Below are 18,538 nucleotides of genomic sequence, written 5' to 3' on the forward strand. Positions count from 1 at the left end.
TCTTGATACAACACACAGTCAACCTGTGGAACTCCTTGCCAGAGGATGTTGTGAAGGCCAAGACCATAACTGGGTTAAAAAAAGAACTAGATAAATCCATGGAGGATAGGTCCATCAATGGCTATTAGCCAGGATGGGCAGGAATGGTGTCCCTAGCCTCTGTTTGCCAGAAGCTGGGAAAGAGCGACAGGAGATGGATCACTTGATGATTACCTGTTCTGTTCATTCCCTCTGGGGCACCTGGCACTGGCCACTGCTGGAAGACAGAATACTGGGCTAGATGGACCTTTGGTCTGACCCAGTATGTTCTTATGAATTGCTACCACATTTCCATTTTAGCTTTGGTTTCACAGAATCAGAGAAATGTGGGGCTGGAAGGGACCTTGAGAGGGCAGCTAGTCCAGCCCCCTGAGCTGAGGCAGGACCAACTAAACCTAGACCATCCCTGACAGCCTGTTCTTAAAAACCACCAGTGATGGGGACACCACAACCTCCAGAGCCTGTTCCAGAGCTTAGCTACCCTGAGAGTCACAAAGTTGTTTCTAATATCTCACCTGAATCTCCCTTCCTGCAGATTAAACCAGTTGCTGCTTGTGCTGCCTTCAGTGGAGATGGAGAACAATTGATCACCCTCCTCTTTATAACAGCCCTTAACACACTTGAAGACTGTTCTCAGGTCCCTTTCCCAAACATGCCAAATTTTTCCCTCCTAGGTCAGACTAGGTCAGATCTAAAACTTTGATCATTTTTGTTGCTCTCTGGACTCTTTCCAGTTTATCCACATTTTTTGTTAAGTGTGGCACCCAGAACTGGACACAGTACTCCAGCTGCAGCAACACCAGTGCTGAGCAGAGCAGGAAAATTACCTCCCGGGTCTTACATATAACACTTCTGTTAAGACACCACAGAATGATATTAGCCTTTTTTGCAAGTGCATCACACTGTTGACTTGTATTCAATTTGTGACCACTGTAACCCCCAGATCCTTTCCAGCACTACAGCCATGGAGCCAGTTGTAGTTGTGCATTTGATTTTTCCATCCTAAGTGTAGTACTTTGCACTTGTCTTTATTGACTTCAGACCAGTTCTCCAGTTTGGCAAGGTCATTTTGAATTCTAATCCTGTCTCCAAAGGGCTCACCACCCCTGCCAGCTTCAAACCTAAAAAATAAATACAGTGGGGTAGATCCACTGGGCTACAACAATTTACACCAGCCTGGGGATCTGCCCCAGCATGAACAATACAAAAGCACTGCTTCTTGCTTGCTTATATATACCTGCCCATGGAAATTTCCACTACATGCATCCGATGAGGTGGGTATTCACCCACGAAAGCTCATGCTCCCAAACGTCTGTTAGTCTATAAGGTGCCACAAGACTCTTTGCTGCTTTTACAGATCCAGACTAACACGGCTACCCCTCTGATACAATACAAAAGCAGTTTCTCCTCCCTTGGTGTTCACACCTCAACTGATAGAAGAGGGCCTCATCATCCCTGATTGAACTAACCTTTTTATCTCTAGACTGATTCTTGCCTGCATATTTATGGCTGCCTCTGGAAACTTCCACCACATGCATCTGATGAAGTGGGTATTCACCCACGAAAGCTTATGCTCATGGACTATCAGGGTTGGAAGGGACCTCAGGAGGTCATCTAGTCCAACCCCCTGCTCAAAGCAGGACCAATCCCAACTAAATTATCCCAGCCAGGGCTTTTCAGCTGAGATGTGGATACCGACTGCCCTTTACAGTTAATTAGGTCTGGGCATTCAGATTCCCTAGGTGGATTGAAAATCACCATTTGGATGTATAATTCAGATCCACCCTACATTCCTGAATTGATTATAAAAACCTGGTGATTAAAAACAATGAGAGGTATTGATTTCAAACATCACCAGAGAATTCCACTGAAAGAAACCAGAATCCTTTAATAACACCATTGAACTGACTCACAACAAGCAAGATGTATTTTCCTTAATCTCTATAATCATGCTACGAGGCAATGTTCTCCCCTGTGCAAATTGTAGCACAAGGATTATACCCACTTAAACCCCGTTGTGAAGATATAAATGGTGCCTAAGCCGTGTGCTTAGATTGTAAGATCTTTGGGGCAGGGACTGTTGTTTTGTTCTGTGTTTGTACAGTGCCTAGTGCAATGAGATCCTGGACCATGAGTGGGGCTCTTAGGTGCCACCACAATACAAATAATAAATAATAACAGTCATATGCTGGCCTTCTGCACTGGGCAAATCTAATCCACGGTACATAAAAATCAAGCTGAGAGATTGCAGAGTTCATCACACAAAGGAGAAGATGTTTCTGAGGAGGGAGAATTCTGCCCTCACTTAACAGCTTTACCTTGTAGGTGACACTGGACCAGTTCAATATGACTGGTGTTTTTTCTTGGTCATTGTGATCTAAGTAAGTCTCTTGTCCTTACAGTTGCAAAGAAAACCTTCAAAATCTAAACCATGTGATGCAGTGATGTCTGCCTGAGTCAATATCTTTGAGAGATGTGAACTGCCCCATTCATCTCCATGAGGCTGTTGACTCTGAACCCTAATGGCAATCATTTATAGACCAGCTGATCAAAATAAAGATGATGATTGTATGAATTGCTACACAAGTGGGTGGAGCTTGGGAGAGAACCAATACTAGGTTCCCCCCTCCCTCTCAATCTGGCCCTTGCTTAGGAAATCTGAAAGATGAACAGGATCATTAGACATTTGGGGTGTGATTCACTTCACAATTGTACTCCTGATTCACATCAGTATAAGTAGGCCCAGAACCAAGCCTATACAGCCTGCGTTCCAGCTATGCTTGACAAGGACTGGAAAACAGAAGTTTAAATTCACTTTGAGCAAAATTTTCAGCGGTGACAGGTGATTCTAGGGGCTTCCTTTTCTGGGTGTCTGTGGTGGGGCGGCTGCCCCACACCGGGCAGAAGGGTTAAGGCAGCCTTAGAGAGGCTGTGCAGAACCCTGCCAATCAGAAAAGGCTCATTGGGAGAGCCAATCAAGAGAAGGCTTGCTGGAGCAGCCCATATATAAAGGGCTGTGAGCAGAGCAAAGGGTGTCTCTCCCTGGAGAGCAAAGGGGAAGAACTGTCTGCTGAGGAGCACTGGAGATCCTGCAGTGCTGGGCACGATAGTGGAGCAATAGGGGAGCTCTTGGCTGACCACGGCCAAACTGAGGCCCTGAAGCAAGGGCAGGGAAGGTGCTAGGACTATGGGGGAAGTGGCCCAGGGAAAGTAGGCAGTGGGAATAGGTGTAGGGGGCAGCGAGAATAGGAGTAAGTGGCTGCCAGCTATAGAGTCCCTGGGCTGGGACCTAGATAGTAATAGTAATAAATGGAGATATACCAATCTCCTAGAACTGGAAGGGACCTTGAAAGATCATCAAGTCCAGCCCCCTGCCTTCACTAGCAGGACCAATTTTTGCCCCAGATCCCTAAGTGGCCCCCTCAAGGATTGAACTCACAACCCTGGGTTTAGCAGGCCAATGCTCAAACCACTGAGCTACCCCTCCCCTTGCCCCCTTTCATCCTACTTGCCAATGAGGACAGTGGCCTAAATCCAGACAGCAGTTTGGCCCTTAAGCCAGGGGCTAGGCTAGAGACTGCGGTTGGCTGCTGAGGCAAGCAGAAGAAGCTGAGGACAGATAGTGGGGAGACAGCAGGCTGGGGCACAGCTGGAGGGCCGTGTCCCAAAGAGGACGCTGCAGTCTGGGAGCAACGTGGGTCCAGCTAGTGGAGACAGTGGAAGGAGTGGAAGTAATGGTGAATGGGACACTGCTAGTAAAAGGCGCCCTGGTGGTCCAAGAGAGCTAATTCCCAGCACAACCAGCAGGAGGCGCTGCAGCGGTGGGTCTGCACCACTACATTGTGGTGGAGAATGCAGTCACGCCTCATACAAGGGGCAAGGCAAGGACTGTAGGACTATTGCCCAGATCCGAGACTTGAGAACTGGAGGGTGGAGAAAATGGTGGACTGCTACTGGAGAGCCTGTGTGGTCTGGCTAGCCGAGCCGCAATGGGCCTTGGTTAAGCTGCTGCGAGTGAGGGCCCATAGACGATACAAGCCAGGCACCAGGGGCGGGAGGCCGGTGTCATGACCTGGACAATGTTTTGCCTGTGGGCGACAGGGACACTTCAGGAGGGAGTGCCCCTACTGGGATGGGGAATGGAGATCCCACCCAGAGAATGGACAAGATGAACCTAAGAACCCACCCCAGTGAAGAGAGCAGGGAGGTGGCGGACTTCTTGGGCCTGTGGGGAACTGGGGCACGAGAAGAAGGAGTGCCCAAACGGGACTTGCAAGGCCCAGGCTAGCTCGGAGGGAAGGACTAAGCCAGAAATAGACTGCGGGAGGGCTGTGGCCAAGGGAAGCCACAGGAGGTGCTTCTGGTGCCACAAAGAGGGCCATATAAGGTGGCATTGCCCCCAGAGATGGAGAGGGAAGCCGGATAGTTGGGGTCGGTCAGAGACTGCTCAGAGAGAGGGGGCAGTGAAGATTGAGGCCCTAGCAAAGGCAGTGTCTGGGGCAGAGGGGCCCCAGATCAAGAGAGGAACCCATACGAGAGCGAGACGAGCTATGGTGGGGACCCAAATGGAAAAGGGACCCCACGTGTGAGCCAAGCAGACTATGGTGGGTACCCAAACCCTTGAGGAGGGAGACCAGTTGCTCCTCATGCCGGAGAGCCTGCAGCAGGAAAGGGATGTCCTGAGGGCCCAGCTGAGGGAGAAACTGGGGAGATATAACCCCGCTCCTCCCCCAGTGTGTGGTCTTAAGGGGGAGGGTGTGGGGTGAGGCAGCTGCCCCACACTGGGGAGCAGAGTTATAGCAGCCTTAGAGAGGCTGAGCAGAACCCCACCAATCAGGAAAGGGCTTATTGGGAGAGCCAATCAAGAGAAGGCTTGCTGGAGCAGCCCATATATAAAGGGCTGTTCAGCAGAGTAAGAGGCAGTCTCTCCTTGGAGGGAAAGGGGGAAGGACCATCTGCCGAGGAGCACTCGAGATCCTGCAGTGCTGGGCAGGGTAACAGAGCAATAGGGCAGTTCTTGGCTGACCATGGCCAGACTGAGGCCCTGCAGCAAGGGCAGGGAAGGTGCTAGGACTATGGGGGAAGTGGCCTGTTGCGTTGCAAGCGGGCCGGATAAAGCACAACAACCAATATGATTGCAAGCTGAATCGTTTATTGTGTACAATGCATCATATTATATAGGCTTCTCCATATTAGCAAACGTCAGACACACCAACATTACATTGCTGCTGATTGGTTCTTTGTCCGATACACACGCTTTTCACATGCATGACCCTTTGCTCACTGATTCCCCATTTCCCATGCAATCCATCTGATTTATGGTCTTGTTTATCACCTTGAAACCGATCCCAGCCAGGCCACCTGGCGTCTGCCTCCCCCGGGCTAGCTCCTACCTTTCTCATAACAACTTTATCTAACCCCTCTATTCTTGATGTGCTGCTGCTGTAACTTTCCACCAAGGCAGCATAGGGATGATGTAACCCCACATCTCCCCCTCTTTTCTTAAAGAGACTTTCAATAAACCTCTCCAAACTTCATTGCAAAAGGCGTACAAAACAGGGCAAGCAAATAAAAAAACAAAAAACAACTCCCAACGCACTTATTCCCATATGGAGAAGAAAAATAACCCAAGTGGGCCAGCCAAAGCCATTAAGCCAGTCCCCCAAAGGATTATAAGCATGCATAAGCTTATACATATTATCCTGCAATTGCTAAAGCAACGCATACATAAAATGCAAATAATCAAATAAATTCATACAACACATTCCTTCAAAATTCTTACAACCATGTCCCTGCTTTCCAAGACTATTGGTATGCAAATTTTAATAACCATTCCAAATTAAAAAATTTGGCCAATAAAATTTCTCTCTTACTTAAAAAAAAATATTAAACTTTAGTGTATCACATTTTTCTTATATAACCAAACACTTTGTATTCTAAATTAAATAGAACCATAATCTGCATTTCAATTTAACCCTTCAGCTTAATTTCAAATCAAACTATCTCATAAAAATATTAAACACAACAATTCTGGCCACAAGACAAACACCACAAAACAAAACATAAAACACAAAACATAATTATTACTCTGTTAGTAAATGCATAATATATTAAATACTATGCAGCTGGCATTAATTTTCTTTGATTATCCAAAAGACAAAAACAGGTCTACCCCTTCTGGGCAGTCAATCATTACTTAAAATATACAAATACCCTTGTTAATTTTAGGCAAAACAGGGGAACATTAATACAGATGCTTTTTGGCTTGCTCTTTACTTTTAACTTCTGCTTTTAAACACTAAAAAAAAACATTACCACTTACAGTGCCCTTAAAGCCTAATACAATTTTAATTATATAGCACTGTATACATTCTTTAAAAGGTAATAATTGGAAATATACCAATCTCCTAGAACTGGAAGGGACCTTGGAAGGTCATCAAGTCCAGCCCCCTGCCTTCACTAGCAGGACCAATTTTTGCCCCAGATCCCTAAGTGGCCCCCTCAAGGATTGAACTCACAATCCTGGGTTTAGCAGGCCAATGCTCAAACCACTGAGCTATCCCTCCCCCCCAAATTAATTTGTTAATTGTTAATTAATTTAACAAAATTATTCATTGCCAAACAATTGCAAACTAATTTCTTTGCCTAAATTATTTACAAACATTTCAAAAACACCAAAAACTTTTCTCTTTAGCATTTTTACAAAATTCAACTGCTGTTCCCTCCAGCAACTACAAAGTTAACTTTTTACTCTGCCTTAAATCACTCGCTTGTTCTCCAACAACCACTTACCAATCCAAATCACCATTCCAAATATCCTCCTGGATATTTGAAATTCCCATGCTTATGCTTAATTACTTCTTTCTCCCGCTACACCCTCAAAAGTTTCCAACCTGTTTTCCAATCTCTCAGTCTGTTGCCTGCCCGCCTGAGCCCGATCCTTTTTTTTTCTCGCTGAAACGTCCCTATTTCCCACCATGGGGGCTACATTCTCATGCATATAACTTTAATTACAACATCTGCTTTCCGCCTATCTTATTTAATATAGGCTACATCTAGTAACAAGCAGCCTTGCAACTGCCAATAATCAGCACATAACACAAAAAATTACAAAAATCAGGTAAGGCTAACAAAAGCACTTTACATAAAAATACTTTGGGTCACATAGGCCCAAAGCCATTCTCCCAAATTACCTAAATTTATGCCTAGTAACACCAACAACTCCCCCCTTTGAGAATACTCAACAAACTTTTGGCTGAGTTTTCTCAAACTTTGAGGACAAAAAGCAATTAAGCTCTAGGGAGCTGGGATTAGTAATGAGGGGGTAATTAGTTCCACATTCATCCTCCCCATGGACCCGGCAGGATTCGGTATGTGGGAGCCCACACCCACCCTAACCGGTCCACATGTTTGGCCTCCCTAGATCAGATGGTACTCCTGATGTATCTGTAAGGGCAGTGGGCCATCCTGGTGCTCAAGATCACTCCGAATGGCCATCCGCTGGTCATTCAGGATTTTAAACGTACTAGCTCCCACTGCAATGCCTTCCCAGCCTCAGTAATAGCCCATACCATCTCTGCCAGTAGCTTCTGGGTCATAAAACTAATGGCGGAAATGACATGTAACTCACCAACTCCAGCCTGTACTTGGATTAGCGAAGCTCCAACAATAAAAAACTAAATAAGGGCAATATCATTTACAATCCAATTAGGGAGGGCAATACATACTGAAGGATTTCTCCAGAACACAGGGCGCAGCCTGTAAAACAATCCCCAAGATCCAATTAATACCATATTCCTCAGCAGGAGTCCCACAAATTTCTTCCTGCCAGTGTACAATTCTTTGTTTCTTCACCAGGGTCAGTTCTCAATGTCCTTTTAGTCAGGAATTCCTGGACTTTGGCAATGTCAAAAGTTTAGCTTCTACGGCGGAGATTACCCGGACATCATCCTGTAGTGGTTTTGCTTCTTTCAAAAAAAAATCCAATAACACAATGGGCTGCTAATGGACAAGGGAGAGATTAACCAGCACGTCACCTTGTCCTTTTTTCCTGCTATTTAGAAGCACAGTAGAGCTAGGAAAGGAAATAGGCTAATCATCAGTAGGAAAATTCTTCTGATATGAAGGGGTCTTTTTGCAGTGAAAATCTTGGGTCCAAGCAGTCAGTCTCCTGGTTCCAAGGAGTGGCAGGGCTGCTAGGATCTTTGGGCAGCTCTTCCATACCTGTGAGAAGAGACAGCTAACACATTCCGTTAGTGCCTGGTAGGGTTTTGCAGCTCTCATAGCTTTTTGGGCCCAGTCAAGCCCCCGTTTTTCTTGGCTGTCCGCCAAGTCTTAGCTGTGAGCGGTGTGTCCTTGACTGGGGCCAGAAAGAATGAGCTTTCTTCGGTTAACTCATTCTGTTCTTTTTCCTTCCCTGCTTGGTTTCTTTTAATCTGTGCATCCTGTGTCAGAACACCCAGCTGTTGCAGCTCATACCAGAGAAGCATAACGGTTTTCCCGGCATTGTCCCAGGCTCAGACCAGCCAGCGTAGGACGCCTTCTCCAGGCTCCTGCCAAAACAACTTACTTGCTTGTAGGTCCAAACGACCTCCGGGGCCACGGCACGAGCCTCTGCCTGCGCCGTGCACTCCAACGTCTTCCCGTCCAGGGCTCACTTCCAGCGGAGCACCTCCTCGTCCTGGTCCCAAAGGGTGGTCAGGAGGAGCCTCCCTAGCTCCCCCTCTTTTCTTAATAAGTGAGTCAGTGCATCAGGGGAGATCCTTTCCCCCTGTCGGTCCATGATGTGCAAATAAAACTTCTGTGTTATCTTTTCTTCAGCTGATGCAGCGGTACTCATACTTAGCCAGCCGTTTCCCTGTGAGCTCAAACGCGCCTCTCTCGGACGCCCAGGAGCCGCTATTCCATGGTACCTCCTGCCGGCTGCAATCCCCGCTTTTCCACTCTCGACGAACAATCCGACTTATTCGAATCGCATCACGTCGGGGTCACCATTTGTTGCATTGCAAGCAGGCCGGATAAAGCACAACAACCAATATGATTGCAAGCTGAATCGTTTATTGTGTACAATGCATCATATTATATAGGCTTCTCCATATTAGCAAACGTCAGACACACCAACATTACATTGCTGCTGATTGGTTCTTTGTCCGATACACACACTTTTCACATGCATGGCCCTTTGCTCACTGATTCCCCATTTCCCATGCAATCCATCTGATTTATGGTCTTGTTTATCACCTTGAAACCGATCCCAGCCAGGCCACCTGGCGTCTGCCTCCCCCGGGCTAGCTCCCAACTTTCTCATAACAACTTTATCTAACCCCTCTATTCTTGATGTGCTGCTGCTGTAACTTTCCACTAAGGCAGCATAAGGATTATGTAACCCCACAGTGGCCAAGGGAAAGTAGGCAGTGGGAATAGGAGGCAGGGCAGTAAGTGGCTGCCAGCTATAGGGTCTCTGGGCCGCGACCCAGAGTAGCGAGTGGGCCTGGATCTCCCCCTACACTCTACAGCGACTTCCCAATGAGGAAAGTGCCTAAATCCACACTGCAGTTTGCCCCTGAAGCCAGGGGCTAGACTTGAGACTGCAGTTGGAAAGTGGAAGAAGCTGAGGACAGCCTGTCCCCAGAAAGGACGGAGACAGCAGGCTGCGGCAAAGAAGACACCGCGGTCTGGGAGTGACGTGGGTCCAGCTGGTGGAGACGGTGGAGGAAGTGGCAGTAACGGCGAGTGAGACATGGTAGTAAAAGGCACCCTGGTGGTCCAAGAGAGCTAATTCCCAGCATGACCAGCAGGATGCGCCGCGGTGGTGAGTCTTGCATTGCTAGTGTCCAACTGATCTTCAGAAGGTGCCAAGTACCCACCCTCTGAAAATCAAGCCCCTTAGAAGTGCCATGGAGTGAGCACCCAAAACCCTCTTGTGAACCCTCACACAGGCTTTTCTCAAGCTGGCTCCGTATTCACCAAACCAGATACAATGCCAGGGCGTGGTCTGGTTGAGCTATTGACTTGGGAGCCATCTGGTTCAATAGCAAGTGGTCTTCTCCCAGAAAACACATGTGCCTGAGAAGGTGGAGGACACACAGAGGCCCACTGGCAGAAGGGGGCAGTATCTGGTGGTCACTGAGTCCTGTGTCCAGTCTGGCTCTTTGTAGGAAGAGAGCATGTCATGACTTGAGGACCTTACCTTCTGGCAGCAGGTTGGTTGGGTTTCTCTGGCACCCTGAAAAGAGTTGGATACTCTCCTCCCAGCTGATGCTCTGTGATGCCCTGGGTCCATCTTCTCTCCCTCTCTGGGGCTTTTCCAGTCCCATGAACTAGCCTCAAATGGGGAAGCTCATAGACCCCAATTCAGCACATGTGTAACTGCAATGACTGCACTGAGAATTATGCACATGCTTAGGTTACTTTGGGCCACGGAAATATCCCTGGAAGAAGCACAAGTCCCCATCCTTCCTCCCCTGTGGCACTACCCCTGCTGGGAAGAGCGGTGGATGGCTCTTGAAGGTGGGCTGCAAAGGAAAAAACGGGGGCTGTTCCCTTTCAGGCCTTTATAGTTCTGTAAAAGGCTAACAAGAGGGTTCTTTATACCCATGGCTTCCTTATGCAGAGCAGGAGTGTCAAGCATTGTTGTCCCTTTTCTTTGCTGGAGAACTTTTGGGATGGCTCAGAGGTGTGGATTGGGAGCTCTCTCATATCTTCACTGAAGGAGCAGAGCCAACCCCTTACCCAGGAGCTCTCTCCCCATCCACTGGAGTCAACAATAATGTCACATCCCGTCTTGGCTCATCGCGTTCTACATCTCTGATGTCACAAACTCTAGTCCTCCGTAAGTTCCCCCAGGCCAGACCAGACCTCTCTCTCCATGGGACTTCTCCACATCCCATCACTGTAGAACTTGAGCACCTCCCAATCTTTAATGTATTTATTCTCAGAAAAGCCCTGTGAAATGCAGACACATGATTCCATGGTACAAGGGGGGAACTAAGGCATGGAGAGACCACATGACATCCCAGGTCACACAGTCTATGGTGGAGCACGGGACTGAAGCCCAGTCTCTCAAGTCCCTGACTAGCATCACTGGGCCAGCCAGCCAATGTCCAGTGTAACACACCACAAGGAAAGAATCATCTCAGGCTCCCGTTAACCACTCTAATGGGGCACAAAGGGCATGTGATCCCTTCACTTCCCTTTGCAGGTCCCCCTCCCAGTCAGATGCATGCTGGCAGCCAGCCAGACTCCATCTAGTTGCACTTCCCTGGCACAGTTCTGGGGCAGACAGGTGGGAAGGCGAGGCCGGGGGGAAGTCCTGGGCAGCATGCTCTCCACAACAAGCCCTCAGCCCCTTTTTTGCTTCCTCAGCCTCTCCAGCGGTAGGGATCCATCTCAGCCAGGGCCGGCTCCAGACCCCAGCACGCCAAGCGCGCGCTTGGGGCAGCCTTTTGCTGACAGGGGGGCAGGCGGCTCCGGCGGACCTTCCGCAGTCATGCCTGTGGGAGGTCCACCGGAGCCGCGGGACAGGTGGACCTGCTGCAGGCATGACTGCGGAGGGTCTGCTGGTACCGCGGCTCGGGTGGACCTCCCGCAGGCACTCCTGCGGATGCTCCACCGGAGCCGCGGAACCAGCGGAACCTCCGCAGGCACGTCTGCAGGAGGTCCCGCGAGCCGCGGAACCGGCGACCGCCAGAGCGCGCCCCGTGGCGCTCCGCCCTGCTTGGGGCAGCGGGATTGCTAGAGCCGCCCCTGATCTCAGCTGAGGCCAAGAACTCTGGCAGGAGGCTGGGTGGATGTGAATGATCTGTATCCCTCACCCCCCTGTGACAACAGTCAGCTTGGTGGACACCAGTGCACCCTAGAGCTTGGCACGTGAGTCTCTGCAGCTGAAGGGCCCAGGCTGCTATGGTGGGGCAGTCACAGACTCACACCTGCGCACTCATCTGTGGGCTACAGAAGAAAACAGGGCCATGTCTCCCTGTTCTAGGCTGGGGAACACAATAATGAGAGGGGAGCAGCAGTGCAGTGATTCCACCACTCCCCCTGGGGCTTCAGACTGGACTAGTTCCCATCACAATTCCCTAGAAGACCCCGGATTCATCCCTATACTGCAACTTGCGCCTCCCTTCTTCAGGCATTGCTGGGGGGCCGGCTCAACCCCCAGCACCAGGCTAACTTGCTTCCCTGATGCATCATGTAATTAACGGATGTCCCATGACACACACACACAAGGTTGCATGGGCCACTGTCAAATATACGTTGGGTGTTTCCTAACTTACAAGCACTAGACACAAGAGCCATTTCACCTTGAATAATGAACGTTTAACATAGATTTTTTTTTGTACGTAACTTTTTCCTTTGGGGGGAAAGAATTCAAGATCTATTCTGGGATGTGCAAGTGAGAACTGACCCCTAGTGCTTCGTGAAGAGGGTCTGAACCCTGAACTCACAGCATCACCGCTCAGAATGCTACTACACAGCATCAGCTGGAAGTGGGAGACGGTTGATGCTGGTTCCAGGACTGTGGCATTTACTGAAGGGAGTCTGGCAAAGTTCCTGCCCCATGTCTGCAGTATGGGCCACTGAAGCAATGTACCAGGCCTCAGGGAGCAGCCTGATTCTCTCCCTCCTGCACAGCACTATGGCTAGGTTGGCAGCTTCCAACTGCTTCCAGGACAGTGGCTGCTGCTGCCCAGGACATCCGAATGTTCAAGTTTCCTTATCATTTCGTCAGGCTGCCAACATTTTCCAAGTAACCCCAGTGAGAGAAGGGAAGTGATGATTGTTAACTGTTTAGATCTTAGCAAAACTCAAATGGAATTTCCTGGGACAAAGAAAAGACACATTCCTAGCCCCAGGGCATTCCCGTTGCCAAATATCAAAGTCCTACTGTTAACAATGGAGGTAGGAAAGCGTCTCAAAGAAAAAGGTGCAAGAATCCTTTATGCTGGGAAGTGTTAAGCAGCCCAGGTACCAGCTACCCCTGTAATAATAACCACATGGACTGCAGGACCAATGTGAGACAGCCAGAGCAGCAGGCTTCACCAGCTCAACAGCCACGGGAGCAATGCAGCCTCAAGCAGAGCAGGGGCGGCTCTAGGTTTTTGGCCGCCCCAAGCAGTCATGCCCGGGAGGTGCCCCTGAGCCGCGGGAGCAGCGGACCTCCCGCGGGCATGACTGCAGAGGGTCCACTGGTCGCGCGGCTCAGCTGGACCTCCCGCAGCTGCGGGCGGTTCGCAGGTCCGGCGGCTCCGGTTGAGCTGCCGCAGTCATGCCTGCGGGAGGTCCAGCCGAGCCGCGGGACCAGCGAACCGTCCGCAGTCATGCCTGCGGGAGGTCCACTGGAGCCGCCGGCCGAGCGTCCCCTCCGCAGTCATGCCTGCGGCAGGTCCGCTGCTCCCGGGACTCCGGTGGACCTCCCGCAGGCATGACTGCGGCAGGTCCGCCGGCCCAGCCTGCCGCCCCCCCGGGAAAGGGCCGCCCCAGGCGGGTGCTTGCCCCGCTGGGCTCTGGAGCCGGCCCTGAAGCAGAGCAAGCGGCAGCTTGTTTTTCTCACAGAGGCACGTAGCGCTTGCCCTGTTGCACTGTTGAATAAAGACTTTGTCTTTATTCAAATATACAGCAACAAGAACCTGCTGTGAGCTCCCCCAGCCGGCTCTGCCCCCTGCAGCCCAGAGCCCTGCCCTCCAAACTGGTGGACGACCTTTGGCCAACAACAGCAACTAGCCCCCCGCCCTTGGATAATTCATCACTGGACACCCTGGAAAGAGTTAAACACGGCTCACGATGCAAGGGGGGGAGCTTACCCCCCCCTCCACAAACTCTATTTTACCTCTGTCACTGCTTGAGGCAGGACTTCCCTGAACCTTCTCACTGGCACACGCCCTCCCCGCCCCCCGACCTGCCCAGCTTAGGATTCTCTAGCGCTGAGCACGTCTGTTCTCAGCCATACATTCCGCAGAAGCAGTTAGGAGGGTAGAAGCGCGCCGTGGATCGTGACTGGCAGGTTGCTGGCCCTGAGAGAAGATTCCCCTGTTAGACCAGCCTACACAAAGCTATTTCTGGGAGGGCTTTGGACAGGAGGTTTAACTGGCCAGCGCGGGGCCCACTCATGTCCTCCTGCTCATCCTTATCAATGCATTCTCCCCCTCCAGAACCAGCCTGAAATGCCGTCTGGGCTCCAGGCTGCCTTCTGGAGCAGCGGCTCATTGACACTTGAAAGTTAATTCGGAGTAAGGTTGGGTGTGAAAGTCAAGAGCAGTGGCTATACTGAAATAACTCCAGGTGTAAACAAGCTCTAGCATCACTCCTTCTTTGTTCTGTTCCATCCCCTTATAGAGCTGTGGCACAAGGTCTCTCTGGGTCCCCACCCCTCCTTCTAAATGGAAAAGCCCCAGGTTAAGATGGATTCCAATACCAAGTGACATGGTCACGTTCTGTGAGACCCCAAGCCTTCATTCTTTCTGGCCTGACTCACAGGAAGGCTTGCAAATAAACAGAGCCCTCTACAGTCAATTATCCTGGTTAATGGGAACCATCAAGATTCCAAACCACCATTAGGACCTCAGAGTTATATTTTATATTTTTAGTTTGAGATACAAGAATGATACATTTATACAAATAGGATGAGCACACTCAGTAGATTATACGCTTTGTAATGATACCTTACCGGAGACCTTTTGCATGAAGCATATTCCAGTTACATTATAGTCACACTTATTAGCAGGTTTTCATAAAATCATATGGAGAGCAAGGTCACACCCAGAGGCAGCAGCAGCACAGCCCCATCCCAGGCCTGTGCGGAATCCTGCCATATGGGGAATTCACGCCCAGGCATCGGTGTGAATTCCTGCAGGGATAATAAAAGAGCCATTTCAGCCGGCTGCGGCTGTGGAGCCCACCCAGGGCGTAGACCGGTTGTGGGAAGCTGGGATGCTTCCCTCTGTAACGTGATGGTTTCATGCAGTTGAATTCCTGCGATTCCGTCCCCAGGGCATTGAAAGCAGGTGCTAGAAGAAAGATGCCAACAGATTGCAGGGGGTTTCAGAGAAGAGGCTGAGAATAATAATAGCAACGCTCCTGGAGGGACCGCTTCACGGGGAACGATAGAAAGAAGAAAACAGACCTAGCATGGCTCCGTGACAGCTAGCAGCAGGCACCATGGGACTGACTCAGCTTCTGAGATTGCCCCACCTGCCCTTTCATTTCCCTGATGGTGGGTCTGGAGGTGGCTGGGTGGCTGGAGACACTGTTCCTTTTAACGTACCAGTGACCGTGCTGGGGATTTGCCTTTGTGGCTATGAAGACGCCGGTTTGAAAAGCCCAAACAAGCTGTGGTAATCAGTCAGAGGGAAGAAAGTGCCCTGGTCTAGCAGCTGCAGAGTATGTAAGGATCGCCCCACACTGGCTCGGGCTGCTCCTCTATAAACCAGGGCCTCCGTGAAATCCACAACAGCTGCACCTGGGCACACAATGAGGTGGAGAGGGACTGGCATTTCTCTGCTGGCCCCAGCCGTGCTGGGGGATCTGTGCTGTGGTGGGGCATCACCGAAACTAGAGGGGGACAAGCCGGTTAACTCTGCTAGTCCATCCCTGGAGACCAGGGCAAGGACCCTTCCCACCAGCGGTGGCCAGTGCCTTGCTCAGCCCAAGTGATATGGATTCCACTCAGGTGGGGCCTGACCACAGACCCCTCCCAAACTGTGGGGAAGTCTGGGTCTGGATCAGTGTGCTGTGATTCAGGCCGATACCCAGGCCGAGATCTCCTCATGTCCCGCCCATGTCCCTGGGGAGCCACTCCACTGTCCCAGAGCTCTCACCACTGGAGCTCCCCGGGTCTTTCCAACCTCCACGTTCTTAGTTTCATCTCATTTACCCCTAGAGGAACTAGAGATGGGGAGCCAGTGAAAGGGAAAGAGGGCCCAGGAACCCCCAAGGCAGGGGCATGGGAAGTAGAGGATGAGTACACAGACATCCCTTCCCAGGTGGCATCAGGAACACAGCACCCCAGAGAGCCACTATGCGTCTGCAGCCTGCACAGTGCAGGCCTGTCTCTAGGATTTGCTGCACAATTCTCACCAAGGCCAGACAGTGATGTCCTTCTTACTTCTGACACCTGCTGATACTGTACTCTCCAGCCTGTGTATATGCCATACGCTATAACCCATGCAGATGCAATCAAACACTTGCATTGAACAGAGTTGTTATTAAACCTCATGTCCTGGCTAAATTCCAACATGAGAGGTCACATCCAGCTACCTGAATTCCCCTGTCACTTTAACTGCTGTTCTATTCTCCTCCACATCCTGTCCTTAAGATATGTTCTGTGGGGTTACTTGTACCATTATGCTGCTGCATCCCTCCCCAGAGGTGGCTGCATTGTAGAGCAGGGTGAGGTGACCCGGGTAGGAATGGAGCCCGTAATTTGGTGAGCTTGCAGACAGCCTTTCATAGATACTGTAATAACAATCAATGGCCTTTCTTTCTTGCAAGGAGCCTTTGGAGCCCTGCTCACTGCATCTTGGCCACTCCTATGGCTGATTGCAGACATCCCTACAGTCAGATGTATCCAGCCGCCCTTAATCCTGAGATTGGGGCTAGAATGGAAACTGCTTTCAGCCTCTCTCTGAATGCACCCCTTGTGTCATCACCCAGCCTCCCTCTCCTCAGGGCAGTGCACATCACAGGCTCTTTGTAATCATCAGACAAGCAAAGAGCATTTCACATTTTGAGAACTCGCCTCTTTGTGTCCCATTTTCATTCCCTGCTGCTGTTGGCACCAATCCTGATGCAGCCTGGAGAAACCAACCCTACCCGCCGCTGTACCTGCCGTGCTTTGATCCTGCTACATGCCTCTTGCTCTCTCCCTTTGACCCAGAGGCAGAGTTATCTCCTCCATCTGTTCCTGACCTGGTCCCCATCCCCATTCCATTCTCCTTTGTAATCACCTCTCACAGGTTCCCCGGTCATCTCCTCTCTTCTCTACTCCCTGACCTTTGCCTGGTGTGTGTGATGTATGACCTGGAAGATGCTCTGCTTGGAACCTGCCCTGTGTGTATGTGTGGGGCTGGGACAGGGTAGGGCAGCATGTATTGTGTCCCCTGCTTTTATCAATCAGACAGTGCTAGGGGGCTGCACTGGCAGTGCTGTCCCCTCAGCAGTACATGGCAGCATGGGGATTAACAATCAGAAGGTCTAAGGCTGAAATGTACATTCCTCCCAGGGCAGAACATGCCCTGCCCATGCACAGGCTCAACATGTCCTGCACAGAGCAGACAGAGAGAGCACCCCCAAGAAAGTGCCTGGTCAATGGATGAAGGAAAGCCAGGATAAGCCCCAGGGCAGGCGCAGAGGGGGAAAGGGTTGACTTCTCCAGGCTGCGTTGCAGGTTCCTGCATTAGGACCAGTCCAAACAGCAGCAGGGAATGAAACGGGACCCAAACAGGTGGCCTCTCAGAATGCTAAATGCTCTTTGCTTGTCTGATGGATGCCTACAAAATCAGTCACAGAACATACCTGCCTCGGACCCAGCTCACACCTGGCTACACGGGTGTGTGTGGTGTATTTCCCCAGGGAAGCTCAGCCCAGAGAATCATAGAATCATAGAATATCAGGCTTGGAAGGGACCTCAGGAGGTCATCTAGTCCAACCCCCTGCTCAAAGCAGGACCAATCCCCAACTAAATTTTCCCAGCCAAGGCTCTGTCAAGCCTGACCTTAAAAACCTCTAAGGAAGGAGATTCCACCACCTCCCTAAGGAACCCATTCCAGTGCTTCACCACCCTCCTAGTGAAAAAGTTTTTCCTAATATCCAACCTAAACCTCCCCCACTGCAACTTGAGACCATTACTCCTTGTTCTGTCATCTGGTACCACTGAGAACAGTCTAGATCCATCCTCTTTGGAACCCCCTTTCAGGTAGTTGAAAGCAGCTATCAAATCCCCCCTCATTCTTCTCTTCTGCAGACTAAACGATCCCAGTTCCCTCAGCCTCTCCTCATAAAACATATGCTCCAGCCCCCTAATAATTTTTGTTGCCCTCCACTGGACTCGTTCCAATTTTTCCACATCCTTCTTGTAGTGTGGGGCCCAAAACTGGACACAGTACTCCAAATGAGGCCTCACCAATATCCAATAGAGGAGAATGATCACGTCCCTCGATCTGCTGGCAATACCCCTACTTATACAGCCTAAAATGCCGTTAGCCTTCTTGCCAACAAGGGCACACTGTTGACTCATATCCAGCTTCTCGTCCACTGTAACCCCTAGGTGATTTTCTGCAGAACTGCTGCCTAGTCATTCGGTCCCTAGTCTGTAGCAGTGCATGGGATTCTTCCGTCCTAAGTGCAGGACTCTGCACTTGTCCTTGTTGAACCTCATCATATTTCTTTTGGCCCAATCCTCTAATTTGTCTAGGTCCCTCTGTATCCTATCCCTATCCTCCAATGTATCAACCACTCCTCCCAGTTTAGTGTCATCTGCAAACTTGCTGAGGGTGCAGTCCAC

This window comes from Mauremys mutica, chromosome 25 (genome assembly GCF_020497125.1).
Source record: "Mauremys mutica isolate MM-2020 ecotype Southern chromosome 25, ASM2049712v1, whole genome shotgun sequence".
NCBI lineage: Eukaryota > Metazoa > Chordata > Testudines > Geoemydidae > Mauremys > Mauremys mutica.